Here is a 21019-nt window from a genome sequence, read left to right on the forward strand (position 1 = left end):
ATGTGAATACCAAATGGACATTATTCGCAGAGGGTGATGCAAGTTGTGGTCCTTCAGCAGCTGAAGGTTGTGCACCCAAGTTGTGCAGCCCTGATTTAGGGTAACATATAAAATCTTCCAGGACTTGTATTTGGGCAATAAGATCAGCTTTAAGGGTAGGGTGAACATTTCTATTGTAAGCCGCCCAAACAACAATTTTTTATCTTGTAAACCACCCAGGGACGTAAGTTTGGGACGGTATTAAAATGTGTTAAATAAATAATAAATATATATATAAATAAATAACAATTTGTTATGGGGTTGCTAACAAATAAAGATGATTGATTGATTGATGATTGATTGATTGATTATTATTATTTCAGTTTGTTTTTAAAATCTTCCAATGGGAGGATTGGGGAAAGGAGCTATGTGCTGTTTTGCCTTTCAGACATGATTTTCTCTCCATCTTTTGTGCATCAATGCACAAGAAAAGGAAGTGAGGGCTGGACCTGGAAACCTCAGCAGCCCCACCAGCCTTAACAAGGAGACATACGTACCTCTGGTTTGAAAAAAGATCAGTTAAGCTCTGAGAATCAGAAATTGTCTGCCTGAATATGCACAGTGAAATATTCTTGCCAAGCTTGTAAATTCACAGATTACATGCTGTGCATCAAGATGAGAAGGGACTTACTTTCCACCCCGTCCCCAAAGCCAATTTCTGCCAGGCATCTAAGGGGCGGGTATGACTCTCCTGCTGAGATAGCTGGGGTCACGACCTCTTCCAAAATCATCAAGTCTCCCTTCCTCCTACCTAGCCCTCCCCCCACCCCAGCTGCCTTCCTTCTGTAGTTTGTAATTTTAAGGATGCAGTATTCAAAAAGGCCCAGCATGACGATGCTTTTAGAGTTGAGTGCTTATCAGACCTGCTCCATTTCTTGGCTGCCCTCCAGGGGCTACACCTTTGGCAATTAGCACAGAAGAGGAGCCCTGCTAGGCCGCACCAGAAGCCCATCTAGTCTCATATTCAGTGGCTAGTCAGAGATTTCCAGGAAGTGCCCACACACGCAGGGCATGCAGGTAGCAACCTCCCCTCTTCTTTGAGTCCAGCATATACGTATTCAGAGATATTTATTTATTATTTATTATTAAAACTTTTATACCGCCCTTCCAAAAGGCTCAGGGCGGTTTACATTAAAACACCATTAAAATCAGTTCATAATTAAAACAGAAATAATAAAGCATAAAAGCAATAATTAACAATTAAAAACATCGTAAAGGTTGAAGAGATGTGTTTTCAGGTATTTTTCGGAAATTGCCAGAGATGGGGAGGATCGTATCTCAGCAGGGAGCGCATTCCACAATCTCGGGGCTGCAGCCGAGAAGGCCCGTCTCTGTGTAGCCACCAAACAAGTTGGCGGCAACTAGAGACGGACCTCCTCAAGTGACCTTAATGGGCGGTGGGGCTCATAGCGAAGAAGACGCTCTCTTAAATACCCAGGGCCTAAGCTGTTTAGGGCTTTATAAGTTATCACTAGCACTGCTTCTGATCCTGGAGGCCCCATTTCACCATCAGGGCTAATACCTAGTGATAGATTTCCAAACCCTTCAACATTTTACGGATGGAAATTGAGATCCTCATCTATACTTGTACACCTATGTCTCATACAAAGACCATTGTCTGGGTGCCTGCTCTCCCCCACCCCACCCCAACGCACACACATTTACATTTCACTTAAGCGGAAGGCGCATTCATCTAGGAGAGACCATAGCACACCTGTGTTGAAAGGACTACACTGGCTGCCAATACGTTTCCAGGCAAAATACAAGGTGCTAGTCATTACCTATAAAGCCCTAAACAGCTTAGGCCCTGGGTATTTAAGAGAACATCATCCTCTCCATGAACCCCACCACCCATTGAGATCATCTGGAGAGGTTCACCTGTGGGTGCTACCAACTCGCCTGGCAACTACTCGGGAACAGGCCTTCTCTGTTGCAGCCCCTGGACTTTGGAATGCGTTCCCTGCTGAAACAAGAGTCTCCCCATCTCTGGCAACTTTTTAAAAGGCATTTATTCACCCAGACTTTTAATTGGACTCATGGTTTTAAATTTTTAATGTTGGTTTTAAATTATTTTAATGTTAATGCTTTTAATGTTTACATGATTGTAGTTGTTTAATTGATTTAGTTTTGCTTTTAACTGTTAATTGATTTTAATTGTTTTTATTTTGATGTAAACTGCCCAGAGCCATTTTTGGAAGGGCGGTAGATAAATCAATCAATCAATCAAATAAATAGTGCAACATTTGCTGTCTGGATAGGTAATTGGTGGGGAGGATGGAAGGCAAAGAATGCCCTGGCGTAACTAAGAAAGAATCAATTTATCCAGAGATTTAATTCTCAGAGACTCAGGGAAGGGGGTGGGGAAACCTCAAAAATAGTGGCCAACATGACACACTTGTTCCATCACTAGAACACTCCATTCGGGGGCTGCTGCAGCCACTCAGTTAGGCAGCCCCTCCAACACTGTTAAGAAAGAGCAGTTGTGCAAGCGGTGTTACCACAGGTTTTCCCATTGCAGCTAATGGTAATAACTTAGTAGTATTGCTTGTGCAGCTACTCGTTCTTATAAGTATTGGGACTGCCTGCGTGGTCCATAGCACAGAAAGCTGTGCATTCATGTTGACCAGTAACTCTAGTGCACAAGTGTGTACACTAACACAATGTTGACTGAAACAGCAACTCCCCAAACCCTTGAGGACAAAGGGGGTCAGGGTGCAATCATGCACTTGCTCCCACATCAGCTCCCCAAGAGGCTCCATGGCCACCCGCCCTTCCCCCTGTCCCTTCCCTTGTGAGGTCAGTCAGTAAGAACCCAAGCCTGCCCACCCATGTCTTACTAGAAGCATCTAGCAGCGTATCTTTCCTCAGGATCGGAGTATGCAAACTCCTGGGAGAAGAGCTGAGCATGTGGGGGGCATCTGGGAAAGAGTGGAGATCAGAAGGCTGGTAGTAAGACATGGAAGCATCTTGGCTGCTCTGGAATGCCCCACCTAAGGAGGCCAACCCTCCAGCACTGGACTGGCATCTCCAGGATTTGGTGTCAATCTCCAGGTGACTACTGAAAGCAATCCTAGTGTTGTGAATGGCTTGATATTTTATTTTATTTCACATTTTATATCCCGCTCTTCCTCCAAGGAGCCCAGAGCGGTGTACTACATACTTAGGTTTCTCTTCACAACAACCCTGTGAAGTAGGTTAGGCTGAGAGAGAAGTGACTGGCCCAGAGTCACCCAGCTAGTTTCATGGCTGAATGGAGATTTGAACTCGGGTCTCCCTGGTCCTAGTCCAGCACTCTAACCACTACACCACACTGGCTCACAATTGTGATATATGTTTTAAAGGGCGGTGTGTGTGTGTGTGTGGGGGGGTAATCTTCCGGAATAGCTTCAGTCAGAGTTGGCAACAATAGACCCACCTGGTCACAGAGCACTATAAGCAGCTGTAAAGGTAAAGTTGTGCCATCGAGTTGGTGTCAACTCCTGGCGGCCACAGAGCCCTGTGGTTGTTTTTGGTAGAATACAGGAGGGGTTTACCATTGCCTCCTCCCACACAGTATGAGATGATGCCTTTCAGCATCTTCTTGTATCACTGCTGCTCGATATAGGCGTTTCCCAAAGTCCGGGAAACAAACTAGCGGGGATTTGAACCGGCAACCTTTTGCTCCCTAGGCAAGTTACTTCCCCGCTGTGCCATTAGGTGGCTACCATACATGCTGTACCCACAGTGATATATGCAAGGACAGGTGGAGCATACGTACAGCAGAAGACCAATTTGGAGGGACTACAAACCCATGGACTACAAAAGGCCATGTACCACTTGTGGCCTACCAAGCCCTACATGATCCACCAGCCATATCTTGGGGCTTGCTGGCACCAGGTGGTTGACCACAGTGCTCCCCCTCCCTGGTGTGTGCCGTCCCAGAACTGCAGCAAAAACAGGAAGTGATGGTTAAGTGGTGGACAACCCCTTTGGCTTGATGGGTGACAAGTTGCTCAGGCCTGAGCAGCAGAAAACCTTGCAGTTAGATAGAATCAGGCCTTGAGAAACAAGGACTGAGTTTCAGTCAGCACAGCCTGTGCCCACGTTGTGTTTCTCAGGCAACTGGTGGTGGGTGGTAGTTCGCAATAGCAATTGTTTCTAAGAAAAAGGAAAAGGAAAACACCCAAAACCAAAACTCTCTCTCTCTCTCTCTCTGGTTGTTTAGTTGAGATTTGTGACTGGAGATGGAATGCAGTTCTGGATGGAAGAAAATCTACTTTCTGAAGAGTGTTGATAAAAACTGCATGGGAACACAATACTGGGTGGGAGTCTCACTTCCAGGTATAGTGGACACTTTCAGTGTGTTTTGGTCATCCCCTTGTGCCATAGTGACCCTTCCTTTGGTTTGTGTCCTCCTTGGCAATGGGGCTCCACATGCATTGATCTTTAATTGACCTTTTAATGTCTCCTGCTTGTGTATACATTACATTTTTGCATCCTTTACCTGTGGTGAATCAGTTTCCACCATCCAAGTGTTTTGCTACTGTTATGATTTTTGATACAGAAGCTGATGTATAAACCTTTGGTCGGATTGAATATGGAGGATTCCATTGCTGTAGCATCCTAGTGGACCCTTACTGTGCTGTTTTGACCAGCTGCTGGGGGAATTGATTTTCGTTAGCTTCTAGCTAATTAACAAGAAGACAGGCAATGATTATTTATCACCCACTCCCCACGGGCACACACACACACCATCTGAACTTTGCCTTCACAGAAGGGAAAATCAAGGTATGCTTTGAATTTCAAAAGCAGTGTCTGCTATTTCAGATTGGTCAGCGACTTGTAATTGCGGAGGAGACAGGCTCTCAGTCATGGCTGGCAATGCTTATGTCTGGGAGTAGGCAGCAAAGGGACAATGACATCAAGAACAATCAGGTCAGAACAGCAAGCAGACAGAGGAAATGAACCCCAAGATGTAATTCGAAAGGAACTTTATAAACAAGCCATGACATCCTGGATTCCATATGCCATCTCAAGCAGTAATTTACAAGCCAAGTGCCAGGGTATGCTAGTGTCCTATGAGAGGGCGGCTATTGTGTCATGAAAAATTAATTAATTGCATAATATAAGGCTCCAGTGAGCACAAAGTCATAAACCACAGAGGAGTTTGCCTGCTGCCTCTCTGCATGAGTAATTGTGCTGGTTTTTCCTTTGCCAGGGGTGAGTAAACTATCAAGACTTGGCATCAGTTGTGATTGGATTCAGTCACTCCAGATGCAGATCCTTGGCAGGATTACTTTGTTTCAGAGGAGGCTGCCCGTTCATCCATGCCTGAGTCTTGTTCTCCTCTTGGTGCCAATGAGTCCACAACACACACAGATCCATGGCACACCAGACATACAGGGAGTAGAATAAGTACATCCTTTTGCTTGTAACAGTGGGGGTTTTGACTTAGAAAAAGGTTTTAAATTTTATTTTTATATTTGTTTACCACTCTCTGGTAAAGAAAATAAGATCAAGATCATGGTTAGGCATGGTGATTGAGTGGGTCGTGGCCTCTCAGCTCCAGACAGTCTTGGAGGAAACTGATTATCTGACCCATTTCAAACTGGCTTTCAGGTGGGCTATGTGGTTGAGACTGCCTTGGTCAGCCTGATGGATGATCTCCAATTAGGTATTGACAGAGGGACTATGACTCGGTTGTTCCTTTTGGATCTCTCAGTGGTTTTCAGTAGCATCAACCATGGTATCCTGCTGGGTCACTTTTGTCGTGAACCCCGAGTCTGACATGGAGTGCTAGGATGAAGGGGTCATGACACCTGAGCCTGACTCTGACCAAGAGGATTCATAGGATGAGGCAAGCTTTGAGGGGCCCTCACATGCACCAATGGAAATGCCAGCACCTGCTGATCCCCCTCAACACACCTGGGTTGGAGGATGAACCAGAAGCACCCCAATCCCCACAAGCAGCCACCCAGCTACAGTGCAGCCGGTGCTTAAGAAATAGGGCACAGCCCCTTTAAGACATTCCGAGCTCAGGAATTTAAGGCCTCCACTATTTGCTGAAGCAACTTGGTTGTGGATGTGTGCTCTCCTGCTCCTAGTTTCCCTGGCTTCTGACTCTGCTTGTGTTTGGTCTTTGACCCAGCCTGCTGCTAACAGACTGATTTTGGCTTCTGACTCTCTTTGCTTCTTTTGACTCTGACTTGCCTGTTCCTAATGGACTAATCCCTGGCTCCTGACCTCCTCCTTGTTTGACTTTGCCTTGCCTGCTCCCACAGTGTGCTTCCTGCCATACCTGACCAACTCAGGTACAACAGTTTTAGGGATTGGGAGGCACTGTTTTACAGTGGTTCTACTCGTATCTCTTGGGCAGATTCCAGATGGTGTCACTTGGAGACTGTTGCTCTTCAAAGCAAGAACTACTGTATGGAGTCCCGCAAAGTTCCATATAATCTCTAATGCTTTTTAACATGTACATGAAACTGTTGGGAGAGATTGGGGGGTTTGGTGCAGCATGTTACCAATATGCTGATGACACCCAAATCTATCTCTCCACATCAGCTTAATCAGGAAATGGCACAACTTCCCTAAATGCCTGCCTGGAGGTGGTAATGGGCTGGATAAGGGATAACAAACTGAGGTTGAATCCAGATAAGAGAGGGACTGATTGTGGGGGGATGGGACTCAGCAGATGGTGTATATCTGCCTGTTCTGCATGGGGTTACACTCCCTGAGAAAGAACAGGTACATAATTTGTGAGTATTCTGGGACCCAAAGCTCTCTTTGGTCCCTCAGACTGAGACAGTGGCCAGGAATACTTTGTATCAGCTTCAGCTGATAGCCAATTATGCCATTTCTGGAGGTAAGCAACCTTAAAACAGTGGTACATATGCTGGTAACTTCCAGACTAGACTTCTGCAATGTGCTGTACATGGGGCTGCCTTTGTATATAGTTCAGAAACTGCAGTTGGTATAGAATGCAGCAGCCAGCTTGATCTCCAGGGTGTCCTGACTAGACCATATAACACCAATTTTAAGAGAACTGCACTGGCTGCTGCTATGTTTCTGAGTAAAATACAAAGTGGTGGTTATTAGTTTGGGCCCAGCTTGGGCCCAGCTTCTCCCTATAGGATACTCTGTTGTAGAGCAAGTGAGAGGACAGGGGCAGGGATGTGGAGTGGCTATGGTTTATAAGAACAGTATATCCCTTACCAGGATCCCTGTCAGAACACCTGCCTATACGGAGTGTGTGTACTTGAGTCTTGGAACCAGGGATAGATTGGGACTTCTGTTGGTGTACTGATCACCCAGCTGCCCAACAGAATCCCTAACTGAGCTGTCAGATTTGGTTGCAGAGTTGGCATTGGGGATGCCCAGGTTGTTGGTGGTGGGTGACTTCAAGTTTCACTTTGGGACTGAACTGTCAGGAGCAGCTTGGGAGTTCACAGTGGCCATGACAGCTATGGGCCTTTCCCTAGTGGTCTCAGGGGCAAAATATGTTGCTGGTCACACGCTTGATTTGGTATTTTGCTCTGATCAGGGAGGTGTTCAGTGGGTGGGACACCTATGATTTCCCCATTGTCATGGATGGACTACCACTGGGTGAAGGTTCAATTTGCAGCCACTAGTCACCTCTGCAGGAGTGAAAGGCCTATTAGGATGGTCTGCCTGAGGAGGCTACTGGATCCAATAGGATTCCAAGAAACCTTGGGGGGCTTTAATATTGGCTCTGCCGGTGAACTTGTTGACACCCTGGTGGAAGATTGGAATAATGAGCTCACTAAGGTGATAGAACCGATCGCTCCTAAGCATCCTCTCCAACCTGCTTCTAAATTACCTCCATGGTATACGGAAGAACTGCAGGAGCTGAAGCAGCTAGGTAGACGACTAGAGTGCAAGTGAAGAAGGACTTGGCGCAAATCTGACAGAGTGATTCTCTGCTATGTGTTTCTCTGCTACTATTGCGTCCGCAGGTTCACATCCAGTAGAATTGTCAAGGGTGGTGAGGGAACCAGAGGAGAGCTGGTCTTGTGGTAGCAAGCATGACTTGTCCCCTTAGCTAAGCAGGGTCCTCCCTGGTTGCATATGAATGGGAGACTTGATGTGTGAGCACTGCAAGATATTCCCCTCAGGGGATGGTGCCGCTCTGGGAAGAGCAGAAGGTTCCAAGTTCCCTCCCTGGCAACATCTCCAAGAAAGGGCTGAGAGAGATTCCTGCGTGCAACCTTGGAGAAGCCGCTGAGCTATGGTCCGACTCAGTATATGGCAGCTTCCTTTGTCCCTGACTTATACAGGCTCCTTTCTCTTTGGCTTTGGAACCATCAGTTAGCCTCTGTGAAGCTTTTAATGATTTTTTTGTAGACAAAATCTCTTGTATTCGAGCCGACCTGGATTCCATTTTTGGTACAGAGTCTTTAGTGGGGATATCCAGCAACTCCTCCTGTGCGGTTATATTGGATCAATTTCAGTTTGTGACTCCTGAGGAGATGGACAAGGTGCTTGGAACTGTGCATCCTACCACCTGTTCTCTTGACCCTTGTCCAGCATGGCTTATATTATCAAGCAGGGAGATTGTTGGAGAGGGTCTGGTTGAGATCATAAATGCTTTGCTGAGGGAAGGCAGGATGCCTCTTTGTTTAAAAGAGGCAGTTAGTATACCTCTTTTAAAGAAGCCTACATTGGATCCCTCAGAGTTGGGCAATTATAGCCCTGTCTCCAATCTCCCATGGTTAGCCAAGGTGATTGAGAAGGTGGGGGCCTCTCAACTCCAGGCAGTCTGAAGGATGAAACATTATCTAGACCCGTTTCAGACTGGCTTTCAGGAAGGTTAAGGGGTGGAGACTGTTTTGGTCCACCTGATGGATGATCTCCAAAGGGGAATTGACAGAGGGAGTGTGACTCTGTTGGTCCTTTGGGATCTCTTGGTGGCTTCTGATACCATCGACCATGGTATCCTTCTGGATCGCCTGCAGGGACTGGGTGTAGGGGGCACTGCTTTGCAGTGGTTCTGCTCATACCTCTTGGGCAGATTTCAGAAGGTGTCACTTGGAGACTGCTGCTCTGCAAAGCAAGAGGTTTTGCATGGTGTCCCTCAGGGCTCCATTTTGTTTCCAATGTTTTTTTGACATCTGCATGAAACCGCTGGGAGAGATCATCAGGGGATTTGGTGCAGGGTGTTATCAGTACGCTGATGACACCCAAATCTACTTCTCTATGTCGGCTTCATCAGGCAATGACATAACTTCCCTAAGTGCCTGTCTTGAGGCACTAATGGGCTGGATGAGGGATAATAAACTGAAACTGAATCCAAACAAGACGCCTGACACCTCAGATGGAAGTGGTGGTCAGAAGTGCTTTCGATCAGCTTTGGCTGGCTCGCCAACTGCGCCCTTTCCTGGAAGTGAGTGACCTTAAGACAGTGGTGCACATGCTGGTAACCTATATATATCTCACATTTATATCCCACTCTTCCTCTAAGGAGCCCAGAGTGGTGGACTACATACTTAAGTTTCTCCTCGCAACAACCCTGTGAAGTAGGTTAGGCTGAGAAAGAAGTGACTGGCCCAGAGTCACCCAGCAAGTCTCATGGCTGAATGGGACTCAGGTCTCCCTGGTCCTAGTCCAGCACTCTAACCACTACACTACACTGGCGGGTGTAGTTCCTTCAATAAATATGGATTTCTTCAATAAATATGCTCCATATACTTGTGGCTTTGAGAGGTTAACTGCACTTGTGGCTGCCTAATTACTCTGATAATTTGTGTGTGAGTGTGTGAAAGGGTGGGAGGGCAGGAAGGGCTTGTTACCAAAAAGAAGACCCAGAAGGAAAGGTCTAGACTTGTAAGATGTGGATAAGCCAGTGGTCACTTCAGATGTGAGCTCCTAGTTATAAGGGATGGTTCTAGCAATGACATTAATGTCCATGAAGTTTTTCACACAGGGCTTTTAAAGCCCTTTAACTCTCATCTCCTCTGGAATGGAGGGTCTCACATATCAGCCAGATTTACCCTGAGCCAGATTTACCCTGTGAGATATAGGAAAGCAGTTTACGCACAATTTGGGGGTTTTAATTGTGCGTTAGAGTGTAGCCCGATTTATATCTGGGGTAACAAAAATCCATTATTTGCTTCCGTTTGTGGGGACAACTTTGAGTTCACAGTAAAGCCTCCCAGTAAACTCACGGTAAACCCTGCTGTGTGTAAAAGTCCCTGGTCTAATTGCCAGCCGGATATATCAGGGAAATGAAGATGCCTCACAAGTTGGGAGCAGCTGTAACCTGGCTGCTGCCAATATTGTGTGAAGTAAGCCAATCACAGGGCTTTGTGGGCGCAGGTAGTTGAAATCGACTTGACGGCACACTTTACTTTTTAAGCCAATCAAGTTCTCTTCCTCCTTCCTTGGTATATACTATTCTGTTTTCCCAAGGCACTGCTACCTCCTGTTTTCCCTGCCCCTTCCCTGCCCTTCTTTTTAGTATCCCCTCCTTCCCATTTTTACAACTTAAATTCTACTAGTGGTAGAATTCTAGGTTTTCCCAGAGTTCTCACAGAGCTGCTCTCAACATTTTAATGACACCTACGTGGCTGGAGTCTCTATGTGGTACTATGATTTTAATGTTAAGAAGCTCCTACCTGTCCTACACCTCTGTGACATTAGAACAATTCAGCCAGTCACAGCCAGAGGCTTTGCCACCACACGCTCCCTTAGCACACGACAATATCAATTTTCACAGCAGCTGATCCTTGAGCTTAAAGTTGAAGTAATGCTTGCATTGAATGTGTTGGAGACAGAGAAGGTTTTTGGGCAGTCTGACAGTCAAAGTTTAAAGCAACTGCTCCTTCAAGGAAGATGCATGTTTTGCTTCTCCAAGGGTTCTCTGATTAATGCTGGCTTTAAAGGAGGTGGACTATTGACTTGGATATTTTGGTACTCCAAGTAAAAAGTCACATTAAAAACATATTGCCTCATAAGGATCTCAGATCACCTAGATAGCTGTTTGTTTGTTTATATTTCTATACTGCCTGATATGTGCATCTCTAGGTGGTGTACAAAATTTAAAATATTTAAAAGTTACAGATTAAAATACAATAAAAACAATATAATAAAATAGTTATTAAAACAAGTTTTTACAATTATTAAAATTGATTCTAATTAAAAGCCTGTGAAAACAGGAGCGTCTTGAGTTCTTCCTGAAAACAAACAGAGAAGGAGATGCTCTTATTTCAGGAGGGAGCATATGCCAAAGCCCTGAGGCAGCCACAGAGAAAGTTGCCACCAAACAAGCCAGTGGCATCTGTAACTGGATCTCTCCAGAAGATTGTAACAGGAGGCAGGGTTTATGACAAAGGAGGTGCTCTCTTAGATAAAGGTGAAGTGTGTTGTCAAGTCAGTGTCGACTCCTGGCGACCACAGAGCCCTGTGGTTGTCTTTGGTAGAATACAGGAGGGGGTTACCACTGCCATCTCCCACATAGTATGAGATGATGCCTTTCAGCATCTTCCTGGATCGCTGCTGCCCAATATAGGTGTTGTCCATAGTCTGGGAAACATACCAGTGGGGATTCGAACTGGCACCCTCTGGCTTGCTAGTCAAGTCTTAAATAGTCGGGACCTAATCTGTTAAGGGCTTTATAGGTAAGAACCAGCACTTTGTATTTCACCCAGAAACATATCGGCAGCCAGTGCAGTTCTTTCAAGACTGGTGTTATGTGGTCCCTTCGTGTTGTCCCAGAGACCAATCTGGCTGCTGCATTCTGTACCAATTGTAGTTTCCAGACTACGTACAAAGGCAGCCCACATAGAGTATATTACAGTAGTCAAGCCTGGAGGTTACCAACATATGTGCCACTGTTTTAAGGTCATTCACCTCTAGAAATGGGCATAGGTGACGTATCAGCCAACGCTGATATAAAGCGCTCCTGGCCACCGCCTCAACCTGAGAAACCAGGGAGAGCTTTGGGTCCAGGAGCACTCCCAGACGATGTACCTGATCTTTCAGGGGGAGTGCAACCCCATCCAGAACAGGCAGAGCCAAACATTTTACTGCATAAAACCTAAATTTGTTTGTTTGTTTGTTTGTTTGTTTGTTTGTTTGATTTATATACCTCCCTTCCAAAAATGGCTCAGGGCGGTTTACATTTATGCCGTAAAGAGCCATGCCTAAAATAAAATAATAATGCATAGAGCAAATTTGTAGTAACGCTAGAAGAACCTTTAATGTACCGATGGCAGAGTTTAACAGCAGGTTTGGATGATCCATCTGACTGGCCACACCTGTGTGTTAACATCCTGCATAATTTTCGATGAGGCAGTATATAAATGTGATAAATAAATAAATAATTTGGAGGCATTTGCCAAGCTCTGACACAGCTGGTTCCTTTTGTGAACCACCTAGAACCTTCAGAGTCTGGCGGTATAGGTAGTTAGCAAGTAAGTAAGTACGTGTGTACATACATACATTCTTAAATAATGGAGTGGGCAGGGCTGATTGCATGTACTGTCTGAATCAGACACATAATTTGAAAATATTTATGGACAAGTGTTCAGACCTAAAAGATACCCATTAAGAACAGAAGTAGAACGTTTTATACAGTGAAACATCCTGAAGCAGAGACAAATTGTTGAATGAGATGGGCTTGTTTATGAAGACACAATCACTGGGTATGCTTTGTTAATTTTGATTGGCAGGTTTGGGGAAAGAAAAGGGTTAGATGGACCAGTGGAAGGGCTGGGGTGGGTTGTTGTAATATGTGAGATGGCTCACTTTTTGAGCCATTTGTGGCACACTGGAATCTGGAGGAGCAATATTCATTATTTATTTATATTTATATTTATATTCCACTCTTCCTCCAAGGAGCCCAGAGCAGTGCACATAGTTGTTTCTCTTCGCAACAACCCTGTGAAGTAGGTTAGGCAGAGAGAGAAGTGACTGGCCCAGAGTCACCCAGCAAGTATCATGGCCGAATGGGGATTTGAACTCAAGTCTCCCTGGTCCTAGTCCAGCAGTCTGACCACTACACCAGAGAATTGTGAGGCACAGAATTACTAAAGATGGACTTTGGATTCATTTGGGTTCTATCATCCGGGAATAATTTTATTTGGTGGGGGGGACCAAAGTGGCAGACAAATGCCATTCTGAGGCATTTGCCAAGCTCTGATACAGCTGGTTCCTGTACTGTCTGAAAGCTCAAAATGCACATCTTTGCAGAAAATGAATAAAAAGAGGATAAAAACTGGCACCCGGTTTTAATAAAGCACACGCCCAGTCCCCCCCGCCCCCCAGCTTCTGAATCTCTGCAGAGTGTGGAGCCCATGGACATGACAACATTGCAGGCTCTGCATACATCCTTTGCCTAAGAACTGGAGAATCTAGAAGGAAGACTGTTTGGACAACTTTTCCGCATTGGGGACTGTGGAGCAAACATGAGGGCAGAACTGGGAGGGACAAGCATGTCAGCATGAACATGTTTTGCACATGCCTATTGAACTCATACAAGTGATGAAAAAAAAATCCAACTATACAGAGCCAGTGGCTGCTTGGATTAGGCAGGAAAGACTCAGTTATATTGTTTTGCACTTGCAAAAGCAGCAGGACATTTCAAGAGCAACCTTTGCCAAGTTAGTTATTCCCTTGCGAGGAGTGAACACTTGAGGTTTATGGTGGTGTTGTGATACTGTATTTCCCCCAAAGGAAGAGGACCCTGAATTTAAGATGGCTCCTGATTTTTAACATCAAAGAACTTGGGGGGGAAGTAAGTAAGTACATTGGATTCAGGTATATACGGTATTTATTTAGTTCAAAAACATGTAAGCTATGCTCAGGAGAGCAGGCAAGCATCCAGTCAGATACTGCTAGTTTCTATAGTAGCACAACTCCTCCCACCCCACAAAGTAAACAATAAACTTGGACTCCACTCTCTTTATCTGTCAGATTAGCTTCAAATCTCAGGCTGTGCTCCCTTGTCTTCTGGCTACATCCCAACAACTGAAATCTTTCCTTGTTCCCATTCCTCTCCAAGCAGATGGGATAGGCCCAGTAGCTGCCAGCTATCACCACATATTGAACACATGGATTTGCCTTATGCTGAGACCATTGGTCTCTCTAATTCAGTATTGTCTACACTGACCCACAATGGCTCTTCAGAAACTGAGGCAGAGATCTTTCTCAGTCTTACCTGGCATTGCCAGGAAATTGTGGACGATGCAAGTCATTTAATGGTACTGGAGAAAGACATGCTGTTCTGGCAGCTCCAGGTCTTAACACTCGCATCAGTTTCGGAGGATGAAAACAACTGAAGGAAGCCCGGGCGGGTGCTTGGCTGGGCGGGGGGGGTGTCAGTCATGTGACTGCAGTGGGCCCCCAGACAACTGTCTCCTCTTGCCCTATTATAGTTACGCCCCTGGCACCTACTGCATATAAAGCATGCACTTTATCACCGAGCTATACCCCAAGCATCTTCAGATATTAAATATACAAAAGCCTTGAGAGGAGGGGCATCTGCCTATCCAAAGATGCTTGCAGCAATATTTACAATCAAGTGGGGTACTACTCCATTTTCTAGAAGCAGACAAGGGGGAGAAATCTAGAACCCTGAAGCCTCTTCCTCAGTGAATGGTCAATGTTGTACCTTGCCAGTGCTTGGGAGAAGATGCTCTCACCCTCATAGCTTTGAGATGAGGTAAGAACACTTCTATTTGCCATTCTGAATTTCCACAATAAGTGCTCAGCCACCCAATTGGTTCTTGTGATGGAAGAAACTTTGTTTTTCTCATAAGAGGACTGGGTGTGTGTGTGTGTGTGTGTGTGTGTGTGTGTGTGTGTGTGTGTGTTCTTGCCAATATACCTTTAATGGTATTTTTTGTGTGTGTGTTGTTTGCTGCAGAATTCATTTGATCAGAACATATCTGGCTAAGCACCAACTGTATTACACTCATTACTCTTGGGAATTAAGCCCGAGTCTTCAAAGCCACTGGTTGCCTTTGTAAATGCATGACTTGCCTCCAGAAAACAAAAAACTGAATCTACAAATAGCCAAAGCAGCTATTAAAATCTCTGCATGGAGTGGCAAGGTTTTGGAAGTTCTTGTAAAAGGTTTTCAAGCTGCAGGTCTCTTATTCTTGATTGCAGTTTACTGAGGTCTGAATTCTCATTATGACTCTATCTGACACAATGGTCAATCAAAATCTACTCCATTTTTTGCTTCAGTGGGAAAACATGGCTAATATGCAACATGACAGGCCATGGAACAGCATGTAGTGTAATCTTATGACTGTTTCATAATCACTAGCAAGAGACTCACCTACCCCATGGCTTTCTTCAGATGAAATGCGGTCACCCTATGGTTTTGCAACAATTGAAAATCTTCGATGAAAAGCAGTTGATTTGGGTAGGCTGAAGTGTAATAGGCTGGTTAAAAATACGAAATCAACATTTGGTTTTGTTTAAGTGGCCATGGTATCATGTCAACTAGAAATGTAAGTTCTCTTTTCTGTTCTCCTTCTTCTGAGTAGGGCTGAGCCCCACCCAAGGTGTGTGTGTGTGTGTGTGTGTGTGTGTGAGAGAGAGAGAGAGAGAGAGAGAGAGAGAGAGAGAGAGAGAGAGAGGGAGATGCCACCGGCTCATCCGGTGGCTGTTCAGCGATGAGCCTTCTCCATTGCTGCCCAAGGCTTTGGAACACACTTCCTGCTGAAATAAGAGCCTCCCCATCTCTTACAACTTTTAAAAATGCAGTCAAGAAGCATTTGTTCACCCAGGCTTTTAATTGGATATTTTTTTATTGTGCTTTAATTATGCTTTAATAGTTTTAACTTTTAAATTATAATTGTTGAAATGTTTTAATCTTTTTATTGGTTGTTTTTATTCTCTTGTAAACTGCCCAGAGAACTTGCGTTTTGGGTGGTATAAAAATATGTTAGATAGATAGATAGATAGATTCAGGCTGGTGGTGACATTGTTGGAGGCAATTTTAGGTGACATTTTTGTAAGTTACAGGGGTTAGCTTGACACTGGTAGCAGTGGCAGCAGCAGTGATTATTGTTCTTTGTTTTGCTTTTCAGCCTTTTATTTAAACTTTGTTGCAGTGCAGCTCTTTTTGGCAGCTGAAAACCAATATTTCCCCCCCAGAATACCCTGGATGCAGCATTGTGACACACACACACACACCACACACACACACACACACACTCTCTCTCTCTGTTATGACTGGCCTTATACTTGTTGGAAGTGAAGGACTCTGCGCTGGCTCATGCCTCAGTGACAGAGGGGGACAGATTAGTGAGTCTGAGGCCTAGAGGGGTCGAGACATTGGTCATCGCTTCTCTACTGCTCTGACATTATCCCTTTGATATGTAGATTGCTACTCTCAGGGACTTACTTACTTACTGCCTCTTCCTCTTTCCCTTTCTTCTCCCTTGCAACCCACACGCTCCTCTCTCCCTGCACCATGTGTGCAGAGATGCAGAAACCATCCCTCTGCATCCAGCTCGCTAGATAGATTAGAGAACCTATCTCTCCACTTTCCTATCTAGAATGGAGTTCTCCAATAAAGACTCCTTATATTGATTTGAAACTATGAACTGGATCCAAGTTTCTTTTATTCTCAGCCTACACGCATGCCTAGGCAGACTCCGCTGTGTTGTGCCTCAGTGCACTCTACTGTAATAGAAGGGTATCTCTCACCAGAGAGACTTCCCAACAGTACTAATAACCATTTCTCTCTTGGCCTTAATCTTTCTTACCTGCAAAGAGAAAATAATAATAATAATAATAATAATAATAATAATAATGATGATGATGATGATGATGATGATGATGTATTGCCTTTGACCAGAACTGTTTTTTGCAATTAACCAACCAATACAGTGGAACCTGCAGATTAAATGGCTCACATAACACAGACAGCCCCGTTGATAGAAAAGCAAGGAATGCATGCTGGCTACTGAGCTCGCAGAGCTTCCATGGCTCTTAAGAACTGTGTCACTGCTGTAGCAACGCTGCTGTCACTGAGAATAATGAGAGCAGCCTTGCTTCGATGGTGATGCAATTCTTAGGAGTCATGGAGGTTCTGCAAGCTCCGTAGCAGTGAGAGTGCAGTTTGCCACCACACAGAGCCAGTATGTCTGCCCTTGCATCAGTCTTTAAGGAGAAAGAACCTGCACAAGCAAAAAACAATCCTGTGTTTCGGTGGTATACAGAGTTCCACAAGTCCCCTGCCCTTGCCACTGTGATTAAAAGGTCTGTGTGGAAAGACAACCTATCAGATCGTTGGATATTTTGCTAAAATGTGTATGAGCTGGACAGTTTAGTATCCATTTCCTTCCACTGTTCTGTGTCCCCATTCCCTGTAACCTCCATCTGACCGATTCTGTCTGGGTCGCTAGGAGAAAACAAATGAATAAACATGTCACCATTCAGAACTCATTTGTACCTCTCTGGCATTTGTTTCTTTACTAGTTGTGCATGAAGCAAATTGAACCTATTGTTTCAATGTTTCATTTGTTTCAAAATCAACGCAAACCTCTAGTGTCCAGAAATTACACAATTTGCTTGAGAGACTTGCTGGTAGGGATGTGCGAACTGGTTCGAATCCAAACCCGGGCAGTTTGGCGGTTTGGATCTGAACCGAACCAGTCATCAGGTTCGGGTTGCAGGTTCGAATTCAAACCGAACCGGGGGTGGTTCGATTCAGACCGGTTTGGACCAGTTTGGATCAGTTTGGACACCCAAAAATTGGTAGGATGGTAGCTGGCACCCAGGGGTACCTGTCACCCAAACCCCAAAGCAATCGGACACCCATACGATTTTTTATGAATTTTTGAAAATTATTTGTATTTTTTTCTCATAGGATATAATGGGACTCGAACCAGGCCATTATTCCTTATTGTGGAGCACCCATGGGTGCCAACAACCATGCAAACTCTGAAGCAATCAGACACCCCTATTTTTTTTTATGAATATCTGAATTATTTTTAATTACTTTTCTCATAGAGTATAATGGGACCCAAACCAGTCCATATCCCCTATTGTGGAGCACCGAGGGGCACAAAAGCAGGGTGGGAGGTAGACAGACAGGGGTGCCTACCACCCCAAAAATCCCAAGGCAATTGGACACTCCTCTGATTATTGGTGAATTGTTAAATTATTTTTGAATTCCTCATAGAGAATAATTAGGATTGCAGCAAATGTATAGCTTCACGTCGGGGGGAAAGGGGTGTTGTAGAGTGGAGTGTGGTGGCTGGTAGTTCCTAGGGTGGGCAAGGAAGCTATCAGAATTACTTGAAAGGAATTGGGCAAAGGGGTGATTTTTAAGTGATTTTTTAAGTTTACGCGTCTTTAAGATTTTTCTCCATAAAGAAGCATGGAGGTGTCAGTAAATGTATAGCTTCACGTCGGGGGCAAAGGGGTGGCCTAGAGCAGTGTGGGGTTGGTGGTAGTGCCAGGTAGGGGCAAGGAAGCTACCTGAATTTTTTCAAAGGATTTGGGCAGAGGGCTGATTTTTGGTTAATTGTTGAAGTTTACGCGTCTTTAAGGTTTTTCCTCATAATAAGTTATAATGGAGCTTTCAGCAGCCCCATAAGTGCACTTGGGGGGTGCTGGGGTGGCCCAGAGCGAGTGGTGGTGTAGTGCACATAGGGTGCCAACCACCCCCATGGGGTTTCTAACCCATGGGGTACAGGGTTCTGTTGTTTCTGAGGTATTGAGTGTGGATTCTATGATAGCATATTAGAGTGGATTCATGGTGGCTCATTGAAAATCTCAAATAAAAATAATTTTTAAAAATTCATAAAAAATCGTGCGAGTGTCTGATTGCTTTAGGGTTTGGGTGACAGGTACCCCTGGGTGCCAGCTACCATCCTACCAATTTTTGGGCGTCCAAACCGGTCCGAACCGGTTCAGATCCGAACCGAACCAGGGGTGGTTCGAACAAAACCAAAACCGAACCACCCCCTCCTGGTTCGGACCCGGTTTGGATCCGAACCGAACCGGGCGAACCGGTTTTGTGCACATCCCTACTTGCTGGGGCCCATCAGAAGCAATATTTGATGGAACAAACAACATACTGAGCTGCTAGTCCAAGCCCTCCTCTAATGAGACAAACAGAAAACTTGTACAGCAAACTCTAGGACAGGTAGTAAGAGAAACAGAGAGAAATGTGCCTCCCTAAGTGATATGCTTTCTCAAGAACTACAATTCCCTGTCCAGTCCTTCGTTCTTCTTGTGGACATTTCCTGGGCGCAAGCTAGCTGTGGAGTGGCAGCAGGAAGGATGGATGAGGGCCATAATAACCAGGTACAATGACATCAAAGGGGCAGTGGGAACCAGCCCCTGAGCATGAAGAGAGGATTGGCAGCACTGTTCCCTCTAAGGTGTGCACATGTGCACGTGCTCACAAGTTTTTGGATGTCCGCTCAGTACATTTTAGATCCCGCTCACGTTGAATCAGGAAGGCCCCACTCCAAATGCAGGTGCGCACACACTGCCTTGATACCACATAGTGGCTAGAGTGCTGGACTAGGACTGGGGAGACCCGAGTTCAAATCCCCATTCAGCCATGAGACTTGCTGGGTGACTCGAGGCCAGTCACTTCTCTCTCAGCCTAAGCTACTTCACAGGGTTGTTGTGAGGAGAAACCTAAGTATGTAGTACACCGCTCTGGGGCTCCTTGGAGGAAGAGCGGGATATAAAATGTTAAAAAATAATAAAAATAATAAAAAAGAAAATAAGAAAACTCATTCCGCACAGAGATGAAAAAAGGATTAGAGGGAACACTGACTGGCAGCTTGAGATTGACCTCTGGAGTGCATAGAAAAACTGAAAGTAGACCCAAGGACAGGGAAGAGTGTTCAAAGGGCCCTGGTGGTCCCTCCTGTAGAATGAATACATATACATGCCCTTGGTGCTTTCCAGATTAGACCCTGCAATGGGGTCATGATGGATCTCTGAAGTGTGCTTCCACACTTCCTGTGTTGTGACACCGCAGTCCCTATGCTGACAGCAGGGTGCCGTTCATATTTCCAATGCCTTGTTTCGAATTTAATCGCTGCAATATAGTGCTATAACATTGTATATCTGGTGTTTAAAAGTTGCTGTTTGGGGGGGGGGTTGTTAGTTTTTGTGAGACTGCTCCCCTGCTGGGCACTTTGCTATTTACGTTTTGAATGCGATTTGCCTGAACGAAAGCATTTTGCCGCTGTTGAGCAGCTAACATGGAAAGCGTCCTGACTGCTGCCATGCCTGGTTTTAAACACAGGCTGTGCTTATATTGTAGTCAGAAATGTTAGGAGTTTAAATAAAGGGGACCAAAAAGAACACCAATCAACCCTCCAATTTTTCAAAACAGGCAAGGGATCAAAGGGAAGGAGAGGGGGACCCAGAAAGATGTTAGGTGCGGGCACTGGTGGGGGAAGGAGTTTCAGGAATTGCAAGTCTGGTCTCTATGCTTTGCTGTGGTTTTCAAAGTGGAGTTTCCATGATGCCTGAAGTGGAACCATACTGCAAAGCATTCCTCTACTTTTTAGTAATGCACACACACACACACGTCAAGGATGGTGCACTCAGCAAGAATAATCTTAGCAGAGAGATTTTATCCTGTGTAAGCGAAGGCGGAATTCCTTTTTTAAGGTGGCACTTCAAGGTTTCTTTTAACGCTTTCATTTAAAATAGTTTTTTAACATTTTAAAAGCCTCCTGATTAATTGTGTGGGGGGGCATATTTATAATTGATCAAAAGCTTTTTACATTCTTAACCTTTCTCATTAATTAACTCAACACAGCAATCCTACTGGTGATATTTCCCTCCCTTCCCCCAGCCCCTCCTGCAGTGTATGTAAAATATGTACTGTTTCCCTGAGTCTTGGCAACACAAGAATCTCACCAGACAAAACAGATGAAGAGTGGGAACAGAAATAGAGGAAAATGTGACGTCGAACAACCAACATATATTATTAGTATTATTCAACTTCATTTCTTAGTGCTTGTTGGTAACATAAATAAAGGCTCAT

The 21019-nt window shown here is 44.9% G+C and overlaps 1 long non-coding RNA gene across 1 annotated transcript in view; it reads left to right on the forward strand.

The window, feature by feature from the left end:
* The first annotated feature begins 941 nt into the window (after positions 1-941).
* The window catches only part of LOC128345040 (uncharacterized), an 88788-nt gene continuing 68710 nt past the window's right edge, over positions 942-21019 (forward strand). Inside the window, exons 1-2 of the long non-coding RNA XR_008316226.1 lie at positions 942-1056; positions 4244-4359. This is a non-coding gene — a long non-coding RNA (uncharacterized LOC128345040). The remainder of the gene's footprint in view (positions 1057-4243; positions 4360-21019) is intronic.

The sequence above is a fragment of the Hemicordylus capensis genome, chromosome 2 (genome assembly GCF_027244095.1).
Source record: "Hemicordylus capensis ecotype Gifberg chromosome 2, rHemCap1.1.pri, whole genome shotgun sequence".
NCBI classification, from domain to species: Eukaryota; Metazoa; Chordata; class Lepidosauria; order Squamata; family Cordylidae; genus Hemicordylus; species Hemicordylus capensis.